Genomic DNA, 10,508 nt, shown 5'->3' with positions numbered 1-10,508 from the left:
ATTTGGTGACAGTATTAGGAACCTAAAAAAGTGCTCAATAAATATTAAGTATTATTGGGACTCAGATAACAATACCCTAAAGCGAAGGCCTCAGATGCAGCCTGAGAAGCAAAGTCTTTTTCTGACCTTCTGCCGTCCTGTCTCTCAGTCTCATTCTTCCCCAAAGCAAGCAGTAGAAACTAGAATCCCTCTCCCCCAAAGTGAACCGTAGAAGCCAGAACCTCATTTCCCCAAAGCCAGTCATAAAACCTAAAAATATTATTCTTTCTCCCACCTTTCTGTGTAAGAGCTGGCCATAAAAAATTCTCTGACACGCCTTGTTTGTCGTAAGACTCATTCCAGAAAGGGTCTTGCCTCATTCCTGGAAGGAAGGAATACTGCCCAGAGAGGCTCAGAAGAATCTGGACAGGACTAGCTGAACTTCTCCTCTCTAACTATTACCATTAGATTATACTCTTTTGTCCAATCACTTTTCTACATGGCTGTCACTGCTGCATCAAACCTAAACATAAAAATGGATACTTCACCCTGGGTCTTTGGGTCTTCAATCTAAGGCTCCTGTATCATATGAAACTGTGATTAAATAATTTTTTAATGCTTTTCTCTTGTTAACCTGTCTTTGTTATAAAGGTGTCTGTCATGATCCTTATGATGGGGAGGAAATAAATCAGTTCCTTTCTATCCATACAGTTCCATCAGTCCTCAGTGAATGCTTGTAAAATAAGTAAAGATAGTTATATTCAGAAAAACAGTACAAAATATGAGGACAAAAATCAAGTGACTTCTCCAGGGAAATGCTTTTAATGGCACTATCAAAAGTTATTTGCCATCTAGTCCAGTTTTCCCTTTTAGGAAGAAATACCATTGAAAGCATCTCTGATAGGTGGTCACTACTACTTAAAGTCTTCCAATGCGAAGGAAGTTGTTGTTTCATAAGCCAGCTTATTTTATTAGTCTAATATTATTCACTTTGTCCTATTTATTTTCTGGTTCATATTTCATTTGGGAATTAAAATCAGAGTATGAGCTTTGCACATTCCTTAAGTAATACAGAGGAGGATGGAGAATAAATTTGCATAAAGAGAGTAAGATCACTGAATATAATTAGGACTGCCATTCTGCAAGTTTTTTAGTATAAAGATTCACTCAACAGAAAAAAACAAATAAACACATCTCTCAGTTTCAAACTTCACAGTAAGTAGACTGTGAATTACGAAAGACAAAATACTTCCACATAGTGTTTTATTATAAAACTGTAAAATGCAATCATCATACAGATGGCATTTACGCAAGGCCCAGTGCACCTTTCTCATTTTCTTTTCAGCATACCATTCACTTTGGAAGGAAGCTGTCATGATGGTTCACAGACTTCATCTTTGCCACGCCATAAGTAGAGACAATGTTTGTTTGCCTGATCCTCTGCCTGTTGGGGAAGGACCCCTAGGCAGAAAACATTCAACATGCATTCTAATACATCTAATAAGTGGATTTTTTTGTTGGTGAGAGATCAGAAAGAGTGATCATGCTTGGACTCGTTGTCGTTATTGTTGACACATGTCATCAAACGAATGAACAGAAACTATTAGACAGCTGTTAGATGGCTTGTGGGGAATCAAATGAAACATTTATTTCTCTTGACATACTTCCTTGAATCTTCTCCTGAAAACAATAGCCGTGCATTTGATTATTCTTCTTTGTATTCACAGTGCTATGTTTATGTATTTTTCTCACTGAAGAAAGCATTTTTTCCACAGTGAGAAAGGAAATCACATCTACCTTTATTATTTCCTAAAATATTAAATAAAGTGTGTACATTTCCCCCTTTTCTCTATCTATGTTTACCTTCCTCTCTTACAGATGTTTTCCTGAAAGCCTGGGAAAATACTTGGTTTTGGTGCACAAAGATATTGACAATACCATTCTACTTTATTTGTGGGAGGTATACAGATGATAGCAATGAGAGTTCACTTATACAATAAATATGTGTGCAGTGTTTATAATGCTTGTCTCTGTTGGGTATTACTCAGGACTCAGGCCAGAAAAGGGGTGGGCATTTTTTGGAAACTGCAGGCCAAACTAATAACCTACAGATACCTTGGGTAAAGGATTATGGCTGAAATATACAATAAACCCACTGAAGCTGGGGAGCAAATGCTGTAACAATTTTTTTAAAATTAGGACATTCCAAAGCAACCATGTATATGGGAGAATTTAGAAGGACGTGTGCATGCCCAAGGCAAGAAACATACTAAGAAAAACATGAGAAGACGCATAGCTTTCACCCTAGGCTGTTTCCTAATCTCATTACAAATCTGGCTAAGAGCTGAATGAATATACCAACATGGAGCCAATCTGCAAAAACTAGGAAAGGAGTTTGCTTGTTTCAGTTGGAGGAAGTTTCTGTCTAAACACCAGCTAAACACAAGGTAAGGAACAGAGATTTCAATATTTACACCCAGCAAGGAATAGAATCTTTGCAAAAAAAAGTTTGGAAAATCACTAAATGAATGGATGACTACAGACTTCCATAATTAAAAACAAAACAAATCAAAACAAAACCTAGCAAATCCTGGAGAAGGGGTATAATCTGATTGATAGTTATCACATTATAATATTTAAATTTTCAATTTTTGACAACAAAAATAAAGCAAAAAAAAAGGCATATGAAGAATCTGGAAAGTGTGTGCCATTCAGGAGAAAAAATAAGTTGACAGACCCCATCATTAGTAAAGTTCAGACACTGAACTTAATAGATAAAGATTTTAAAACAATGGTCTTAAATAAGTTCAATGACCTAAAGGAAAACACAAAGAACTAAAGGAAATCAGAGAAACAATGTATGAAAAATGATAATATCAGGGGTCTTACTCATAAAGTCTTTGACCAGTTCTACTTCCTGGAGTGTTTCCCGTATGTTTTCTTTTAGTGATTTTATGGTTTCAGGTCTTATACTTAAGTCTTTAACACATTTTGAGTTGATGTATGAATAAGACCCCAAAAGTACAAGCAACACAAGAAAAAATAAACAAAAGGGACAATATCAAATTAAAAAGCTTTCACACTGCAAAGGAAACAATTGACAGAGCAGAAAGACAACCTACAGAATGGGAGAAAATATCTGCAAACTGTACATCTGACAGGGGATAAGTATTCAGAGTTTATAAAGAACTCAAACACCTATGCAGTAAAAATACAAATAATCCAATTTTAAAAAATGGTCAAAGACAGAAAATTCTCCAAGAAAGATTAAAAAATAAAAACGAGATGAATAGACATTTTTCAAAGGAAGACATACAAATGGCTTACTGGTATATAAATAAATGCTCAACATCACTAGTCATCAGAGAAATGCGGATGAAAACCACACTGAGATGTCATCTCACTTCAGTTAGACTGACCTTTATTAAAAAGACCAAAAACAACAAATGCTGATGAGGATACAGGGAAAGGGGAACTCTCTGACACAGCTGGTGGGACTTTAAAATAGTAAAGCCATTATGGAAAACAGTATGAAGTTTCCTCAAAAACTACAGAAAGAACTACTATATGATCCAGCAATCCCACTACTGGGCATATATCCACAGGAATGGAAATCATCATGGAAAGGATACCTGCACACCCATGTTCACTGCAGCTCTATTTACAATAGCCAAAATTTTGAACAAACCTAAATGTTCATCAACAGATGACTGTATAAAGAAAATGTGATATGTATACACACAATGGAATACTACTAAGCCATAAAAAAAAAGAATGAAATGCTGCCATTTGCAACAACATGGATGAGTCTGGAGAAAATTATGTTAAGTGAAATGAGCCAGACTAGGAAAGAGAAATACCACATGTTCTCACTTATAACTGGGTGCCAAATAAGAAAAAAAGAAAAAGAAAGAAAGAAAGAAAGAAAAGAAGGAAGGAAAGAAGGAGGGAAGGAGAAAGAAAGAAAAAAGGAAGGAAAGAAGGAAAGAAAAGACCAAAACAATACATTCAACTTTCAGAAGGGGAAAACAAACCTAAGGATACTAGAGATGTGGTGGAGGTGGGGAGGGATAGGTTAGGTAAAGGGCATAAATAAAAATCATGATTTGTAATAATAATATGCTTATAATAATTTTTTAAAAAATTTTTTTTTTAAAATGAGAATATCAGTTGAGATAGAAATTATTTTTATAAAATACTAACAGAAATCCTGAAGCTGAAAATTCAATAACTATTATGGGAAAAAATTCACTAAAAGGTCTCAAGAGTAGATTTAAGCAGGAAGAAGAAAAAACCAGCAAACTTGAAAATATGACAATTGAAACTATTGAATCTGAAAAAGATAGAAGAAAATTGAACAGAGACTAAGTGACCTGTGTAACACCGTCAAGCAAAGCAACACACAACAAGCAGAATGAATATTTAAAGAAACAATGGCTGAAAATATCTCAATCTTGATTAAAAATATGAATCTACAAAACCAAGAAACTAAATGAATTTCAAATTAAAAACAAAAAATCACACTAAGATTACAATTAAACTGCTAACACACACACACACACACACACACACAAAGATAAAGTCTTAAAAGCAGCAAAAGAAATGCAATTAATTATGTACAAGTGATCCACAGAATGATCAACAGCTCATTTCTCACAAGAAACTATGGATGGCAGGAGGTAGTGGGATAACATATTCAAAGTTCTGAAAGAAAAACTACCAAACAAGAATTCTGTATCTTGCAAAAATGTCCTTCAAAAATGAGGGAGAAACTAAGACATATCGGATTAAGCAAAGTCTGAGAGTGTTCAGTATCTCTAAATTTGACCTATAAGAAATGTTAAAGAAATTCCCTCAGGACAAAATAAAAAGACAATAGGCAGTAACTCAAAGTTGTATGAATAAGCAAGTATCTCCAGTAATGGTAAGTATATGTACAAACATAAAGACCAATATAATAGTATATTTGTTTTACAATTTTATTTTTCATTTTGTACAGAATTTAAAAGACAAATGCATAAAAACAATTATAAATCTATATTATTGGGCATACAACACATAAAGATATAATATGTGACAATGACATCAATAGGGATTTGAAGATGGAGATGTAAAGGAACACAGTCTTCATATCTTATTGAAGTTAAGTTTGTATCAATTTGAGCAAGATTGTCATAAATTTAGCATGCTGAATGTAATCCCATTGGTAACCACAAAGAAAATATATATATAAAAAAATACACAAAAGGAAGTAAGAAGGGAATGAAAACATGTCACTACAAAAATACGCAATGACAGTAGTTTTAGCAGGATTCTGTTTGGCTCTGTCTTTCCCTGCTCTCTCTGTTAAGCTTCCTGCCTCTGCTGGTGTTTCATTCAGCTTTTAGTATCCATAATTGCAGATTGCTCTCTTGTTTTCAATGATGCCCTAAAATATAAATTGCTCCCACAGTCTGATCCAATTAAACCCAGCCCATTGCAGAGGTAAATTTTGAGTAATTTTTGAGGTTTGTTTTGACCATAGGAGGGCTCTTGTTAGCTTTTTCTTCACCCAGTTCCTCTCTCTGGTAAAGTTGCTGGCCTACATTTTAACTTGTGGCTCTTAATCGTTTATCACCAGAACTGCCTTTGTTTTTGAGCAACTTTCAGTTTGAACTTCTCTACAGTTGGCTTCAAATTAAGTCATTTCCCTTAGTGAGAGGTTCAGAACTCTCTATTTTTATGGACTACCTGCCTACTGGGTGGGGGAAGGGGGAAACAATTGAGCCCCTGCTCTGGAACTGAGGGCAGGAAGAATGGGTCCTCTTCAGAGTGAGTCCTACCCAGTGCCCCTTTAAAACAGTGCAGCAGGGGATAACCTGGGTATCAGGAAAGGAGAGCAGTACAAATATGTGAGTTGTAAATTAGGGGTAAAGTTCAGAGCCAGAGCATCCTGAAGGTCCTACATGTGGGAGAGGGGGCAAGAGTTGATGGCTAAAAAAAGGTAACTGATCATCTTCTTGAGTTGCCTCCCCAAAGTGGATCTTCCTCCCTATGAGTGAGCTGAAGAAAGGATGATTATTCTCTCAATATTCTTGGCCTGCCTCTACCCTATTAGTGGGTGTCGAGCCATCAGTCTCTCAGCTTCAAATGCTAGGAATTTAGCTTCTGTAACTTGGATCTGAGAAGGACAGAAATTCTGGCAACCAGTCTCTCTTAGTGGGGGAGCATATCCATTTTCTGTGAGCTGAGGGGAGAGGATGCCCCTTTTTCTCAACCCCACCCAAAAAGATTGGAAATTCTGTGAAAACATTTAGTGGGAAGAGGGAAAAGAGAAAGCTGTTCATGGCTCAAGTGAAAGCTGTTCATGGCTCAGATTCCAGCCATTGGTATTGCAGTTTAGAAGATCTTTTCAAAAAATGTTTATTTGCTATTGGATAATTTTTAAAGATTTTTAATAATTTTTTAAAATATTTTTTTCAGTTATGGTTATTTCCAGGAGAGAAGGTTTATGGAGCTCATCATGCCGCCTTTCTAGAAGTCACTTCTTACATAATTATTCATGTTATTTCAAATATTATTTATTCTTTAAATTTATTCTGTATTATATCAACAATATCAGTTTGAATTTTCATCCCATCTTTTGCTATGGGCCAAATGTATCCTCAAAAGTTCATGTGTTGAAAACTCGGTCCCTACTATAACAGTGTTAAGAGGGTGGGAAATCTCATAATATTGGAAAGTCAGGGCCTTTATGAGGTAATTGGATTTTGAGGACTGTACCTTCATGAATAGATTAATCCATTAATGGAGTAAGAGATTGATTGTTTAATGGGTTGTCATGGGCATGGACTGGTGGCTTTATAAGGATAGCACATGAGAGCACTCTTGCCATGTGATTGCCTTGTTGCCCTAGGATCCTGCAGAGATTTCCTACCCAGAAGAAGGCTCTCATTAGGTGCACCTCCTGGACCTTGGATGTTCCAGACTCCAAAACAACTAAGAAATAAATTATGTTTCTTTGTAAATTACTCAGTTTTAAGTATTCTGTTATAAGCAATAGAAAATGGACTGTTACAGAAAATTGTTACTGAGAAGTGGGATGTTGCTTATGTGAATACCTGAAAATGTGGAAGCAGCTTTGGAACTTGCTCATGGGCAGAAGCTGGAAGAATTTGGAGGAGCAGGCTAGAAAAAGCATAGATTTTGGTTAAGGTTTAGAGGACAAGAAGACCAGGGAAACTTTATAACTTCTTAGAGATTGGTGAAATGGTGGTGACCAGCATGCTGATAGAAATATGGACNCTCATAATATTGGAAAGTCAGGGCCTTTATGAGGTAATTGGATTTTGAGGACTGTACCTTCGTGAATAGATTAATCCATTAATGGAGTGAGAGATTGATTGTTTAATGGGTCGTCATGGGCTTGGACTGGTGGCTTTATAAGGATAGCACATGAGAGCACTCTTGCCATGTGATTGCCTTGTTTTCCTAGGATCCTGCAGAGATTTCCTACCCAGAAGAAGGCTCTCATTAGGTGCACCTCCTGGACCTTGGATGTTCCAGACTCCAAAACAACTAAGAAATAAATTATGTTTCTTTGTAAATTACTCAGTTTTAAGTATTCTGTTATAAGCAATAGAAAATGGACTGTTACAGAAAATTGTTACTGAGAAGTGGGATGTTGCTTATGTGAATACCTGAAAATGTGGAAGCAGCTTTGGAACTTGCTCATGGGCAGAAGCTGGAAGAATTTGGAGGAGCAGGCTAGAAAAAGCATAGATTTTGGTTAAGGTTTAGAAGACAAGAAGACCAGGGAAAATTTATAACTTCTTAGAGATTGGTGAAATGGTGGTGACCAGCATGCTGATAGAAATATGGACAGTAAAGCCCATTCTGAAAAGGTCTCAAATGGAAATAAGGAAGAGTTTGTTGGCAACTGGAACAACAGTCACCCTTATTATAAGTTTGCAAAGAACTTGGTTGTATACTGTTCATGCCCCAAAGTTTTATGGAATGTGGAACTTAAAACCAGGGTATTTGGTGGCAGAAATTTCTAAGCAGCAAGGTATTCAGAAAACTGTGTGGATACTTGTTATAGCCTCCACTGATTTATGGTAGCAAATCATGATGTAAAGCTGAAAATTACAATTAAAAAGGAAGTACATGGTAAAAAATTGGTATAATCTCAGCCTGGCAAGGTAAAGAGCAAAAACGTGTGTTGTGGAGAAAAAAACCAAGAACATAACCCAACAACCATCTGCTAAGGAGAATATGGAGAGAAGGGATCTTCAAGAAAATGAAAGAAAAACCTCAATGGCATTTCAGCGGTCTTTGAAGTTGACCCTTCCATCACAGACGCGTAGGTGTCGGGAGACAGAATGGTTTCAGGGAATAGGCCCAAGACACCCTCCAGAGGCTCACTGCCCAGGTTGCTACTCCCTGCACCTCAATTGTTCCATATGCTCTATCCATGGCTAAATTGGCCCCAGATGTTGCCAGACCTGCTAATTTGAAAGATAAAAGCCAGAAGCCTCAGCAGCATCCATGTAGTGTTAGGCATGGCCAGATTTCAAAGCATGTATGGAAAAGCCTGGGGGCCCAAGAAAAGATCTGTTGCAAGGATGGAGTCACCACAGAGCCTCCACTAGAGCAGTGTTGAGCAGAAATGTGGGATCTGAGTTGCAGTAAAAAAAAAAAAAAAAACCACCAGTGCCATGCCTAGCAGAGCAGTGGGAGCAGGATTGCGACTAGAACCCAGAATTGGGAGAGCTGAAGCATGGAGGGAGCCCATGAGAGCTGTAGGGGAGGGGCTGCTCAAGGATTTGGGGTCTAAACCCTGGCACAGTGTGCAAAGTATGCCGGACATGGAGTCAAGGTAGATTATTCCCCAGCTTTGAAATTTAATGCCTGCCTTGCTGGATTTTGGAAATCCTTAGGACCTGTTACCCCTTTCTTTTGACCTATTTCTCATTTTATGAATGGAATATGTATTCTTTGTTTGTCTCACCATTATGTCTTGGAAGTACATAACTTGTTTCATTTCACAGAAGTGAGAGTTTGGACTTTTGAGTTGAAACAAGTTAAGACTTTGGAGGTGGAATGGATATTTACATGTGAGAAGGACATCAACTTTGGGGGCCAGGGGTGGAATGCTCTGGGTCGAGTGCATCCCCCAAAAGTTCATGTGCTGGGAATTAGATCAGCACTGTAACACTGTTAAAAGGGTGGGAAATCCCCTTATGATATTTGAAAAATGGGGCTTTTGAGAGGTGATTGGATCGTAAGGACTGTATCTTTGTAAATGAGTTAATCTATTCATGGAGTAATGGGTTGATGGTTTAATGGGTTGTCATGGTTTATGGACTGGTAGCTTTATAAGGAGAGCCCATAAAAGAGCTCTTGCCATCCTATCCATGTGATTGCCCGCATCACCACAGGATCCTGTAGAGAGTTCCCATCCAGAAAAGGGCCCCCAATCAGATGCTCCCCCTGGACCGTGGAAATTACCCACCTCTGAAACTGCAAGAAATGCATTTTGTTTCTTTCTAAATTACCCAGTTTCAAGCAACAGAAAATGGACTATTACAACCTTCATATATAATTTGTCCATTATAGACCAAATTTTAAAATTATTTCTAATAAATTCAGAATTTTTTCTTTTTGTTTTTTCAGGATACACTATGTTGTTAGAGGCCCCAAAATGTACACCTTTATATGTGGCTACATATGACATACATGATATTATTCTTTTAAGAATATCACACAAATGTTCTGTTCTCTAATGCATTTGTCTTCGTTGAATACTGTTGATTGTTTTTTATTTAGTTATCTTTGCTCTTCAATTCTATAATTAGACATAAACTGTTTTGTCTTCTAGTACATTTTTCAGTCTTTTAATTGAGAAACAAATGTTTTAGTTATAGATAACTTAATTGGCAAAGCTGAATGTGAAGCTAACTTCTGCTACATTTAATAGTAGAAGCAAAATATGTCGCATTTTAAGTTAGCATTTAAAAACTAGTTATTACATTTTCTTTCTCCATTTTAAAAACAGATTAAAATAAAATATAAGTTTCTATCATGTTAGTCCAATGTAATTTTATATAACTAATTTGAATCAGAATTTGTTTTGATAGAAACATTCTCCCAATGCCAGAAAGATACAATGGATTTTCAAACAATTTGCTAATTTTCTGATTATAATATTCTTATCCTTCTAGTGGACAGGGTGGAGTTGCATTTGATGCTTCTGAGATGTGACTTTGATCACATCTCAGATTCCTTTGAAGGAATAATTGTCTTTCTTTATTCTCATTATATTGGTCCTAATTAAATGTTCATTTTGTAAAGATTGTAAAAGTCCAGATATTTCAGACCTGCTCAAGTTCTGGATTTGATGAGAATAATTTTATTGCTGCCCATATGTTCTTTCATAGATTTTTTTTTTTTTTTTGTCTTTTTTCGTGACCGGTAAGGGAATCACAATCCTTGGCTTGGTGTTGCCTGCACCGCGCTCAGCCAGTGAGCACACCGGCCATTCCTATATA

The sequence above is a fragment of the Galeopterus variegatus genome, unplaced genomic scaffold (assembly GCF_000696425.1).
Source record: "Galeopterus variegatus unplaced genomic scaffold, G_variegatus-3.0.2 Scaffold1895, whole genome shotgun sequence".
Classification (NCBI taxonomy): domain Eukaryota; kingdom Metazoa; phylum Chordata; class Mammalia; order Dermoptera; family Cynocephalidae; genus Galeopterus; species Galeopterus variegatus.
Note: the sequence above shows the minus strand (reverse complement) of the source record.